The following is a 14,090-nucleotide window of genomic DNA, read 5'->3' as shown; positions in this document are numbered from 1 at the left end:
GTTTCTTCCCCTTTCCTCTTCTCCGCCTTGAGGCGAGTGTAATTGTGACCTTCCTTCCTCTCCCAGTGTCTAATCAACATCCTCCGTCTCCATACCATGCGACAATACCGAGCACCCCTGGGGAGCTTCAGGGCAGTGGCGGCTCGTGCAGCTGGAGCGGCTCAAACCACAAAAGCATCTGCGAGGAGCGAGGTCATATTTCTATCACACCACCCACAATGCATTGCTGCATTATAAAATGCCTGCATCAACGGGAGGAGGATATACAAAGGGGTGTCAAACTCATTTTTTTTCGCGGGCCGCATTGTAGTCATAGTTTCTTTCAGAGGGCCATTATGACTGTCAACCTAAATAAATGTATGAGTTTTCAAATCAAACGAGTAAAAACTGGTCAAATATTTAAAAAACAGATATTAAAAGGGGAGACAATTTGCAATTCTAGTAATGACATACAAATTTGATGCACAATTTGTCTTTGCGGGCCACATAAAATGATGTGGCGGGCCGTATCTGGCCCCCGGGCCTTGAGTTTGACACCTGTGATATACAATAAACTGGCCTCAGATCAGCTTGACATCGCAAACTAAATTTACACCACACCCAAAGTGTAGAACTCGAATATTGTAGGCTCTGGCATTAATTTATAATTTATTCAAGTGTATCTTGAATGTTGACCTGCTGATATGCTGTACCAAAAAGCAGTTTCAGAGTATTTAAAAGAAATAAATCTACCAAATTCTCTTTAAAGGAAGTCAAGTCAAAAAATGGCTTTACAATAATACATCTGTTCTACGCGCCCCCCACTATTTTAAATATGATATTTTGATTAATAGTGCACTTGTGGAATACGAGTTAAGCAGAAAATTCCAGCTGTTTTTAGCCATCTCATTTTGCCTTGTACTGTCATGACTGAAAATGACATCACAGTGCCCAAGGGCTCAACTTGACAACATCACGACCAAACCCAGTAAACCGGTGAGCCACGTCAGTCGCTGTCAGTTTCAACAATCATTGATTGATTGATTGATTAAACTTTATTCATCCCACAGCGGGGAAATAATAAAAAAAAAAAGTTACAAAGATAGTGCCAACATATTGACCACTAGGTGTCAGGGTCCAGGGAGGTGTTCTTTTCAGGTCCACGGGTGTCAGCCATTAGCAGAGTGGCGGAGGACTCAGGTGCGGCTCATCAGGCTTGCTAGGGGAAGGCTTTTAAGGAGCGTGCTTCCACCGGCCCGTCGCCTGAGTGCCTACCTATGTGATCTCCTCCACTGTTGTGCGCCTTGTTCTTGCCATTGAATTCTCTGACCAAATATTGTGTCTTCTCACTCTTAGATTTCCTCCACGGACCATCATGGCCTTCCGAGTTGGTTTTCTGCATGTAGGTCAGAACAATTGCTGAAACAATGACAAAGTTCCAAGTTTTGGTGTAACTTTTCTTTTTCCTTGTTCAGGGAAATCCTACTGTGCAAACAGGCTGTTGTGACATTTCCCCAAAGTTTATTTTCTTACTATTCACTTGATGTCTTCCTTCCACAGTGTTGATATGCTACACCTTAGTTTGACAGCTGCAAAATTGTGTGTTGTGTGTGTGTATGTGTGCGTGCGTGTATGCGTGTGTGTGTGTGTGTGTAAGGGTGCACGCCTTGTTTGCCCTCAGCTGTCATTCTCCTCAACGCATTGTGCAGCACTTGCAACCAGAATGTAACCATTGTAACAAGGCTTTACGCAACCTTCTCATTAACACATTTTTGTCTTTTTTCACCCACTAGTAGTTTTTCTTCAGTCTGATCCAAGGTAGGAAAAAAAAAATCTGTCGCCTGAAATGATTCCAAGAATTTCATTAATATTTTACAAAACGTTCTTATTAATTTCTTATTAAAGGACCCCCAAGAAGTTATTTTATTATCAGATGCAAGTGTTGGCAGTGTTTCATCTCTGCACTCTCTCTCCAGGCATCGAAGCCTCGCAAAGGCATCACTGATGCATCATTATGCCAAAGTGTGTTGGATGTAAACAAATTGTCGCCCTGCTCCTCCTGTGCTCCACACTATAGGTACAATCTACTCTACAAGATCTAATAAGCAACCATCTGCTTCTACAACAAACCTGGCACCTGCTAGGCTAGCAGAAAAAGTCATCAATATTCACACGTTCACATCCAGGTTGATTATTGTGCGATGAATTAAATTTGGTAACCACACTTCAAGTTTTGTATTTGCCTATTGTCTTCATTGCATTTTATTGCCTTTTAAAGCTAAGACCTGCTGCCATTCATAGACCACAAACTGTAAATTCATCACACTAGGAACCACTATGACCAAAATTCCTGGCCACTTTTTTTTCCCATAAATACAGTTTATTCCCACTTTTCCACAAGGACACTACAATAAGGCAATTGTAGACAGGATTTAATGACAGCAAAAGTTGCAGGCAGTGGGCCAGTCAAATCCAGTCGCGAGCAGCGTAGGAAGCGAGAAAAGGAGTAATTTGTGTAGACAGTTGAAAAGAACAGTGAGTGTTCACCAGTGTCATGTTGTGATACGGCATCAGAAGAAGCTCTCATTTACAGCCAAAACCTACAAAGCGCCTGACTGTGAGCGAAGGGAGGAAGGGAGAGGGTGGACGTGAGCTCAAGGACAAGGCTGCATCAAATTGCAACCCACTTTGGAGAGGATGACTTTGCAATGTTTCCCTGGCTTTTCTCTCCTGGCTCCACACGTTGTCAGCGACAGAAGGAAATCAGCTAATGTCTGCACAAACACAATCACCTCAGATTTTGCGTTCTCTTGAAGCAGCCAAACTACCGGTGAAAGACAGACAAAATTGGATTGGGAATGTGTAATGAACTGAAAAAAAAATTCCACATGGCAGCATTTTACACTCAAGGGCAATGGGTACAACACTTTTTTAAATGCTGCAAACATTGAGGACATACACCATACTAAATAGAGTATTGCATTGCTGCTGTTTAAATTTACTAGAGTTGCATGACACACAAGTGCAGGTAATGTGGAAAACAAACAATGTAGGAATGATATACAAATATGTCTAGCCACTTGGGTACCAAACTTCAGTGTGATCGTTTGATTTGCATTTGTAGAAATCCCTTTTGAAATGTGTTTCTCCTTATGTGGTCCAGACTAGCTTTCCGAAAATGATGTATTGCCATTTAAAATTTTAATTAAAACAAGTTCAATCTTGTACGGATTACAAAGACTGGCAGGATCACTGAAGCAGAAGATCCAAAATAAACATCAGTCATTGCTCATCATTCTCTTTTTGCCCTTTGTCAGTTTGTTTTAGTTTGACAAAACAAATGGCAGAGGCCCGCAGAACCACTTACCTGAGCGTCACTTCTCATTTAGGTCAATCAGGTAAGGTCAGCAACTGCTCAAAGCAGTCTTCGGTTCTACTGGGGATGTGTCGAAGCCAATGTGTGCACTTTCAGTACAGACGGTTTTATGGATACATCAAAAAAGGTTTAATGGCCGTACATTTTATTGTATTCTGTATTGTCTGGGAAAATTATTTACTGTTTGACAGTTACGATCCATGTGTGGTCTGTTTTGAACACTCACCCAGTTACCAAATATGGTTCCTCGCCTGAAGCCATTTCTGGGTCAAGTCTGTACCCTAGAGCAGTGCTTCTCAATTATTTTCTGTTACGCCCCCCCCTAGCAAGAAGAAAACTATTCGCGCCCCCCCTCCCCACCGTGACTATCCTAACTTGTCTTGTAAGTCGTAAAATGTTGCACTGTCGCAAACGTGACAGAAGTAACAATGAGAGCGCCACTGCCCCCTGCTGTAGTAAACGCGCAATTACACTTTATTCTAGTACTGCAAAAAAAAAAGCCTGTTCCCCAGGGTCACACGCGCCCCCCCAGGAATAGCACCGCGCCCCCCAAGGGGGGGCGCGCCCCACTATTTGAGAAGCACTGCCCTAGAGGCAGATTTACTGATCTTAGAACTACACTGGCTCAAAAAAGAACAGACTCTGCTGGCAGCCATATGAAAACAGAACAGAGCGAAACCACCCTTCATGGAGGATTTAGGGCCATTTTTAAGACAGGGGCCCTGAAGCTAGATTAAATGTTTTCACAGTCTTGCTGTACCAAAATAACCAGCAGAGTTCAATTCTCAGAGGATGACTCGTGACTAGTTAAGGAGTGGCATTCTGATTTATGAAACCTTTTAAATAAATTAAAAAAAAAAGACATGAATGAATGAATGAATGAATGAATGAATGAATGAATGAATACCTACATAGATGTTCGAGTATCTTTACTAGTATTATATATACTCAATATTAGATTTTTGTGCTAGAATCTGGAAAAAAAAACTGTTAACATCAGTTAACGTGTTACTTGTTTTCATTAGCACGACAGACCTGCCGGCTTTTTCTCACAGTCAAAAGGTTAAAGGTGGTACACGCTGCATCTTTGTTGTTTTACGTTCTGTTCTTTTTTTTTTTTTTGTCCGCCCCAAACAAGTGCTTTCCCACCCTGTGAACGGAGATTGTATGTGACAGTCTGGCTAGGGTTGTTTTCAGGCAGTCAAAGCACACATCCATTTTCTTAGGGGCTTGTTTAAAACTCCGTTTGGGTCAGTGGTTGGAACAAATGGCGTCTTTGCCACCTTCCTTGTCACCTTTTTGACTGTGCCGCTCTGTTGACTTGTTATACAACATTTGTTACAAAACCGGTAAATTCCTATTTGAGGGAACTTGTTTTCCGTGACTGTTGGGAACTCCTGACATGTCTTATCGGGATGTCACCCTGACACCTCCCTGATTGGAGGAGGCCCCAAGGACACCCCAGGACGATGCAAAACGGACTGTGTCTCCCGGCCGGCTTGGGAGCACCTTGGGTTGCCTCAGGATGAGCTGGACAAAGTGGCTAGGGAGAGAAAAATCTGGGCTTCCCTACTTAAGATGTTGCCCCTATGACCCGACCTAGGAGAGTGACGATGAACGATTACCCTAAAAATACCAAAGCGGAAAAAACTCTCATCTCATCTTGAATCCTAAATTTGGTGGTTCGTGTGATTTGTTGTTCTCAGGTATTCCATTAGTACACGTGAGAGTTATGAAGGGTCAGCATTCTCGCAAAGAACCTCATCAATCATCAGTCCCAAGCTGGACGACATATTTCACACATATCATAAAACGTACAATCCATTCCTCAAAACCTGGAGAGTATTTCATTGAGGGATATCAATGCAACCGTCTCATAACAATCAGTCCTGGTAGATTTGACACTGTGAGTTGAATTGTGGAGGTGCGGTTTGTCTCTCTGCCACCTGTGTACTTCATCTTTATTAGAGAAAGAAAAGATTCAATTCTGATAATAAATGGCCTCCCTCAGTGAGCAGTTCTCTTCTAATCATAAAAAATGAGTTATTACATGAAGACGGTCATCAAGGTGATACCTGTCCGCCCACATAAATAAACTTGAAACACTTGCTAAATTTGCTAAAAGTTTACAGTCTGAAGACAGTTCCTAAAAAAAGAACCGCACAGCGGTCCTGAAAAGGCTCATTAACACCTTATCGAAGTATGGTCGAGCCCCAAATAAGAAACTCATTAATCTCATCTCAGATGATATTTAACTCTGTTTCTCTACATACTTCATTTGACTCCACCGATGACATCATTGGCCAGCGATGTTGTGGCACCAGCAGATGTCAGGATATAGATTGACAGATTGTCTCATGCCAGCGGGGGGGCTACTGGTGATGAAGAGGGTATGTGATGCAAAGCTGTGATCTGTCATGCCCCCTGCCCCATCCAACCCTTTTAAATCCCCCTCTGTGCCTGCAGGGTTTTCTGGAGACACCTCGCGCCCCACGCACAATTACCCTTCAAGCTGTTGCCGAGCACAATTACCATGGTCTTTAGTAAAACCACACACGGAGTGGCAATAACATATGTAATGGCCACTTCTGCTGTTGAGCTGGAAACAGTTTAACTTGTCCTGGGTGAAAAAAAATAAGCTGCTGCTTTCACACCCTCTTTGAGGTATTTCGAAATGGATGCTCTACACCGTAAGCAGACAGGCCAGCAATTATACACTATTGCTAGCTTCCAAGATGAAGATGTCTGGAAAATATGTAAAGTATTGACAGTGAGACAGTTGCACGTTGTTTTAATTGTTGAACATGAGAGAGACAAGTTTTAGATTTGTTGGGTTATGCAGCATATGAATACAAAAGGAGTCTCTGTTCTCATAAATGTTGCAATGATGTCAAACAATTTTTTTAGGAGAACTATGCCTATACAATTGTGGGTTCAATCCCGGTTCCAGCCTTCCTGTGTGGAGTTTGCATGTTCTCCCCGTGCCTGCCTGGGTTTCCTTCGGGTACTCCCATTTCCTCTCACATTCCAAAAACATGCGTGGTAGGCCGAATGAACATTCCAAATTACCTTTAGGTGTCAGCGTGAATGGTTATTTTCAAGCACGTAATATGGAACACCGAAATTTGTCAACACATTTTAATGTCTGAACCCTGCTTTGAAACCCTAACCCCGAACCCCTAATCCTACTTTGAAACCCCAACCTTAGCTTGAAACCCTACTTTTAAACCCTAACCCTAGTTTTCAACCCTACTTTGAAACCCTAACCATAGTTTTAAACTCTACTTTGAAACCCTAACCCTAGGTTAAAGCCTACTTCAAACCCCTAACCCTAGTTTTAAACCCTACTTTGAAATCCTAACCCTAGTTTTAGACCCTACTTTAAAACCCTAAACCCTAGTTTGTATCCTACTTTAAAACCCTAACCCTAATTTTAAACCTCACTATGAAACCCTAACTCTAGTTTAAATCCTATGGTGAAATTTAAACCCTCGTTTGAAACCCTCACCCTGGTTTTAAAACTACTTTAAAAACCCTAACCCCTAGCCCTAACCCTAACCGATGGTTCTCTCCCACCGGTTGCATTTAATGAAACGACAATGTGGGACTAAACAGAAGTTTGAATACATCAATCATGGTTGAAAAGCAGATGTGACTGGCTGAACTTCAACCTTTTGTACTGGCAGATGTGAGTGAAAACATCTTGAACCAAAGTAATCAATCAAAAGAACTAATACAAATGTTGAAGCACAAGCGTTATCTTTAGAAACTCAGAATAAAGTAAAATGCTGGGAAGGCTGTGCGGGAGGTTCACACTTGTTCCACTCCCCACATGTGCCGGCCTTTGAAATGTCCACGCTCTGCTTGGTGCCATCAATTATTAGCGACGGTGTGGTGATTAATTTCTGTTCCAGGTCATGAGTTGATTGGAGAAGGCTTTGGGGAGAATCAAATTGATTGAATGCATCCTGTGTCTGCTGTGGCGAAGGCGCTTCTCGAACTCTCAGAGGGGACGCTGTGTATCTGTCTGTCCGCCCCCTTCACTCCACAGAGATCATCTGCAAATGAATATAAATCAGCAACCTCTTCGCTCACCTTCCCCCCAGGTAGGAGAAAGGATAGCGCGTGGTGGCGCAGGTGCAGTCGAGCGCCGTGCAATTGGAAGAGAAATGAATAGAATATGAGCGAGAGAGCGCTTTGTGCTCAAGAGACTAACATCTATGCCGAAGAGATCAGACGAAAGGCAGATATGGAAAAGTTCTGATTACAAACACTTGGAAAGACACATGGTCAATGAGTTTTGCCACTGACATCTGAAGCAGACCGGCAGATGCTCAAATCGTCTCACTGTCATCTCGATAAAAACGAATCCTTCTCAGAATGTAGAAAACAGACAAAAATGGAACATGATAGTTTCTTAATCATGCTGTGGATCCATGCATTTGACTGGTTGTCATCTCAGTCGTGATGATGGTGCTGCCCAATACTCGAACCCAGTTCTTTTCATTAACTGTTTACATTCCCAGGCACCGTCAGATTGCAGCATCACAGTGCAGCCAATGGAAATATCCATATTTTATATGGCTTGAAATTTTGCTTGCAAACAACAGTTTCGAGGAGACATATTTGGGGAAATATGAATTTCCGAATCTCACGCTTAATTGACACTGTATCATCTTTTTCTTCCTTTATCAATATTTTAAAAAGCTCTGTTATCAATCTGTGTTTTGACATTGATTTTTGTGCTTCTGAATATTTTGTCCCTTGCAAATCCGCAGCGCACCCCAGCACCTGTCAACCTCCCTCCTCTCCCTCCTGCCTCACTTAGCTCTTTTGCTGACTGTCAGGCCAAACCGCTGCAGCAGGCAGGACTCCTCTGACCTGCAGCATCAGACGTTCTGGAATCTCTGACATTTTCTGATGCAGAATTTCTTGAAAATGAATTCCTCGTTAAATGTGATTGCATGATGGTCAGTACAGTCGACATATAGTATGTAGGAAGGAAATGCTCGGAAAGCATGTAGCCTTGGCTAAAGACGTAATGACCCACTTAAAACCCACCAATGGGACACGTGGATCCATCCCATCAATAACATATGAACTTGACAAGCAATCAGTGCAGTTGTGATAAGGAAGTGAAAATTTAGGTTGTGAAACTGTCACGTGAAATGTTATTAACCGTACAATCACTGGTTTGTATCGAGTATGTAGGTCAGTCAGCGGGCCTACAAGCGGCCCGGGCAATTCGTCGGTATTATGGTCTGTTGTTCTGCTCTTCAATGCCTTTGAATGATTTGACCTTCATTGAGGTCCACCGTTCATGATCATACTGCCTCAGCAGACAATTGTGGTAATAGGCCAGTGATAGGTTGCTTTTCATCTCACAACATGACTTATTTGAATGTCTTTTCAAATAAACGCTGGCTTCAAATCTGCCCTTGAGGCTGTTTTCCCCTCAGTGTAGCTTGTATGTCCACAGGGTAGAACACCATGCAGTCTTTTATTTTCTTGGGCACCGCTAATCACCTTTAAATCCGAAGCTAGAGGCTATTTTAGTGGACAATAGTGACGTTAGTGTTTGCCCTGAGGCAGCTTGCCATACGGAGCAAGAGCAGGAGGTAGCACCAGCTAAGTGAGAGCGCCATATGTTTACGCAAAGACTTTAGATTTTATGACTTTTTTCCTCGGAACAATAAAAGTGAGGTCGTATCTCACAATACGGCCAACTTGTCCACCCACAGACAGAGAACAGGAAGTTATGCAGACATGCACAAAGGAAATTGTCCATCTATCTATCCATCTATCAAGCCATTAACCTGAGGAGTATTGAATGATGTCAATGACAAGCCCATATCATTTAAAGACAAATTAAAATGAAATTGAAATATGCCTTAACAGTGATGAACCAAGCAAGATTGATTCATCGATTCACTAGGAAAATAAGTGTAATAGAAAGCCATTGAGAACCTGTTTATGTTTTTTTTTATTTAAGCTGAAGGCTGCTGGAGAGCTTTGCACGGCAGGTACTATTGATTCTTAAAGTCATCAAAGTGCTGACAGGATGATATTTGTGTTTGTTTTTTCATGAAACACCTTCACTATTTTTCCCCTGTCTAGTTTTGATGTTTCTTGATGCTAAGTGATGATAATTGTTTTCCAAACCCAAACGATTGCCTTCTGCACCTCTCAGAAGAAGATCAAGGAAGATGTTGATTTTTAAAACAGCATAAATGCAGTTGAAGACACTACAGGAAGAGGCTACTCTCAGCAGCAGCGAATTAACAGTGATGCATGCTGACAGTTGTAGACGCAGCAAAGCGAGATGACCGAGCCATCAATAAACACAAAAGGCGTACAACGATGAGATTTCCTTTTATTGTCCTTAACGATGTCTCAAAATTGCATTGTCCTTCTCCTGCTCCATTTTGACATCATGGTGTGTTATTGCGTTATGTGGAGTTTAACTGTTATGTACAATGAAGACATACATGCTGGAGTATGAAGTGAAGGTCAAAAGGTCAGAGATGACACATCAGTCACTTGCACACAATGGCGCCATGTAAGTGAGCTGCTGGGGAGGAGAAAGCCTGGAGGATGCCTTCTCCAACAGATGGAGATGTGTGAGCAGGCCAGGCAATTAGGCCCACTGTAATCCTCCATCTGCCTTCCTACATCACCAGCCTCCAGCCCAGAAAAGAGGATCAGGCACTGTACACCATCCAAAAAACCTGACAGAGCATAATGAGAAATAAGACAGTCAGCCATTTTATCTTTTAATTACACTATTTGTCCTCATTTATCATCTTCCTCTTATCATGATTCTCCCTAATTTTTGCTTCTTTCTTCCACTTCAGTACTTTAAATTCATAGATGTGACAATAATCCTCACTTATGTGCTGCAAACTTCAATGTGAACTGTACATGACCACTTCTGAGATCTCATGGTTGACACCACACACCAAAAAGGCTAATGGAGTAGCAGTGGCGCGCCAAACCCCATTGCTGATGGGTCACGACACAAAAGACGAGACCCTTCCAGAGGCCTCGGTTAACCTGCTCTTTGTCATGTGACAGTGAGTCACTTTGCAAAACTGTCTCCAGCTTATCACTGGTCATTGAGTCGAATATCTATTTGAACGTTTATGGTGTCAACTGTGCCCTCTTAAAGGCGGGAGGCCAACACTCACTCTTCACCTCTTTGTTGACACATTTGCACAATGCCACACTTCATAGTGTCTTCTACTGCATGTAAAAGTACAGAATATGAGGGTTTGGCCATCTCCAGTTTATAATTTTAATGTTATTCAGAAAGAACGTGACGATCAACAATACAAGCTACCGTATAAGAACTATTCGAGAGGAGTTTATTTGTCCTTTTACTAAGATTAAAGCAGAAGAAATAATCTGGCAAATCATCATTCGAAAGGGACACAACAGCCAACCGTCCCTGTCGTTGCTCTGGAATTTCTAGATCATGGTCTATTAAAATGCTAGAACATCTGGGACCCACTCTGATTTCTGTCAAAATAGAAATTCATCCATAGTTTATCTTGAGCCATAGCTCGGTGACTATCAATCGGAACAAGGGAAACGAGCTCCCGGGGAGCGAGCTTGTTTACCTGCCCGATTGATCAGAAGCACCAATGTGTGGCAGTGTTTTTGATTTTCTGAACCTGGATTTGACACCTCTGCATATTTCGCTGCTATACACGGCATTGATTGATTTAAGGTGCAAATGTGAACTCAGCTTGACAGCAAGCAAATTGACTGTGTCTACTGGAAAAACACTGGGGTCAGTTCAACTGTAACATGCTTTCTAAACATGACATCAGAAAGCTTTACTGTACTTGAAAGTTAAATGCAAGCCATCTGAACCCCAGCTGGTAAAACTAATCCGACGTGCACGTGGCAGCAGTGAAAGATTGACTTTTTACTGGGTAACTTTTGCTCCAATGCTAAATCTGCCAATGCGAATGCAAAGTCAACCGCCGGGACTAAATATGCTGTGGCAAAAGGTCGAGTGTCTATGGAGTGGCCCAGTCTGTATTTCACAATTATGTGTTTTGTTTGTTTTTTCCGAATGTGGTGTACATGCAGGACATTTGAATCAAGAAATTGTTCATTCATTCAAGTGCCAATTTGTGTAATTATCTCCTGGTCACCGTATGGAACAAAGCCAAAGCGCAGCTCAGCCCCGTTTATTTCGGATAATTGGAATGTTTTGAAATCGTAAATAATGATGGAGTTTCTCCCGATTGGATTAAATTGAAAATGAACTGGACTATTTCTGAACACCCCCGTCTCCACTTTTACATTCATGTTGAGCAGATCATCAGATTGTCTGTAAAAGATGTGACATTTCCTGGTCCATTTCAGCTGTCATTTCTATTGTCCTTTTATCTTTTGTAAGATTGGCTTTGTGTGTTGGTATGTCTCTTCTTTTTAAGGATTTGACAGTTGAATTAAAGGTCTTAGAGGGGGAAAAAAGATAGCAACTTTAAAAGCACTCAATGAATCCCTAGTTCCTGATAAATGGCACATTGTCTTGTGGGACCGAGCATGGACAGAGAATGTTCTCTACCATGTGAAAAAGATGCAGACTTGTCTGCAGAAGCAGGATGTTCTGTGAATCATAAAGACCGCTTTCTTCATGCCTCCCGCCCCCTGGGAGCGAATGAGCGCGGCCCCATACATGAGTGTTGCTACGGTCACCATTGACCTTCTGGAATATTTACAGATCATTCGAAGGGCAACTCCTGCCTAAGGACCGATCCATTGAGTGCCAATAACAGGAGATTGAATGAACATTCACAGCATGCATGCCAGTCAGATATATTGGCTTTATACTTTTGGCAACATTCTTTTGTGCTTAAAATGATCCAATAAGGATATACGTTATAAAATAAGAGGGATGCAAAGTAAGTCAATCTGCTAAAAGTCTCTTCTCTGTCAAGTCCTGGAATAGAGCAGGGCGACCAAATGCAGCTTAGACCAGGATTTATTGAGGGAAAAGGGAATTGGAAATAAGGATGAGGGGAACAAACCTACTGGCACGGAAACTGACATGACTTGCAGACACAGAGACTAAACTAACCGGATCAGAGACAGACAAAGAAACAGAAAAGACAAGAGACTAGACAAGACAGAAAGACGAGAACAATCCGACAGAGGAGTGACGTGCAGACAGGACTTAAATACAAGACAGGTAACAAGAGGCATGTGAGGGTGATCACACTGATCATGGACAGACGCAGGAGGGGAGGGGCGACGCGAACAGAAACCATGACCACATAGACACAAGGAAACGAAAGGTGACATTCTCTGAGGTGAAGCCTTGTTATGTCTCTGACAGACGAGACATTCTGCGCTGTTCCATCTGCTGCTGTGTCTGGAGGTCATCAGCCTCACTATCAATGGTCAGCCGGAGAAAAGGTTGCAGGGTCACTACATTAGCCGTTGCGCTCAGACTTGTCAACCAAGAATGAATATTAGTTCTATTTTTTCATGGAGGGACAACTACAACCAAGACAACCAAGTCGGAGCCTGAGCCTTCCGATGACAGAGGCTTTATGAGCTGCCCTGCATCCTTTCGCAGGTGTTAATGCAAATAGTTGGCTGGATCATGCCGATGATTCCGTTACAACTGGTTCTTTGTTTCTATTTGTGGAAGAAAAGCTCAGCATGTGGGGGGGAAAGGGAATGTATCGTGACGAAAATAAAAGCATTTAAAAGTGCAGTGGTAGGCAGTTATGTGTATTTACCTCATTGTTATGCAACTGTGGGGCAGATGTGCAGAACGGTTCTCTCACACACACATTTCAGACACAGACAAATAACAAGGTATACACGGTCACCTATTGTCACACTTGATGGGAAAGCAGACAGTCATAGACTTAACTATTCATAAACAATTTGCTGAAAAGGCAATTTCCCAATTTCTTTTACTTCTCTATAGCCAACCAAAACAGCAGCACCAAAGCACATGAACAGGCCAAGCCAACATTTGTGCAGATTGATTGATGCAAAGTTATCAATGCAAGCAACTGAAGCATTCTGATTTGCCATCAGTTCTTGCATGCATCCCTATTAATTATAAATCTCATTAAATACCCTGAACGGACAATAACAGAGCCATGGAAATGAGTAGCAATGACACAAGAGGAGTGTGAAAGAAATGCAATATATAATTGGTGAGGTGAATCAAAGTGTGAACTTGAAATGTCAAACACAACCAACAGTCCCCTGAGCATAGTGGAAAACCTTCAATCTGTTTTGCCTTTGAAAGACAAAATGTCATTTTACCCAAGGTTTTATGATTATTGCAAGCTTGCTAACCTTAACAGCAACATTCATTTAATCTGTTGTGATTGGTCCATAATGTTACCTGCGCATACTGATGCCATTTGACCGAACAAAAGAACAATCCAAATCATACTAGTTTTTCTTGTGATTCATCAACCAATCAGTTTCTGCAGAAACGTATTTCCGCGGGGGAACTTGCATGCATGTCGGTGAAGGAAAAGCCTCATGAGTTATCTAATGTAGCATGTAGAGTCACGGAGACATTTCCCATGCATCATTCATTTATGTGACATATGAAAATTGGAGGAATGAAGATATCAATCAATCGGAAGGTTGTCACATAGCACATATTCAAGCAACAGTGGAAAGCAAACAACTTGTCGTACTCGTAGAGAGGAAAGGTTGAGAAAAAATAGGTGAGGGTGAAGAAGGG

Source organism: Syngnathus typhle, linkage group LG8 (assembly GCF_033458585.1).
Source record: "Syngnathus typhle isolate RoL2023-S1 ecotype Sweden linkage group LG8, RoL_Styp_1.0, whole genome shotgun sequence".
NCBI classification, from domain to species: domain Eukaryota; kingdom Metazoa; phylum Chordata; class Actinopteri; order Syngnathiformes; family Syngnathidae; genus Syngnathus; species Syngnathus typhle.
This window is presented reverse-complemented; position numbering follows the sequence as displayed.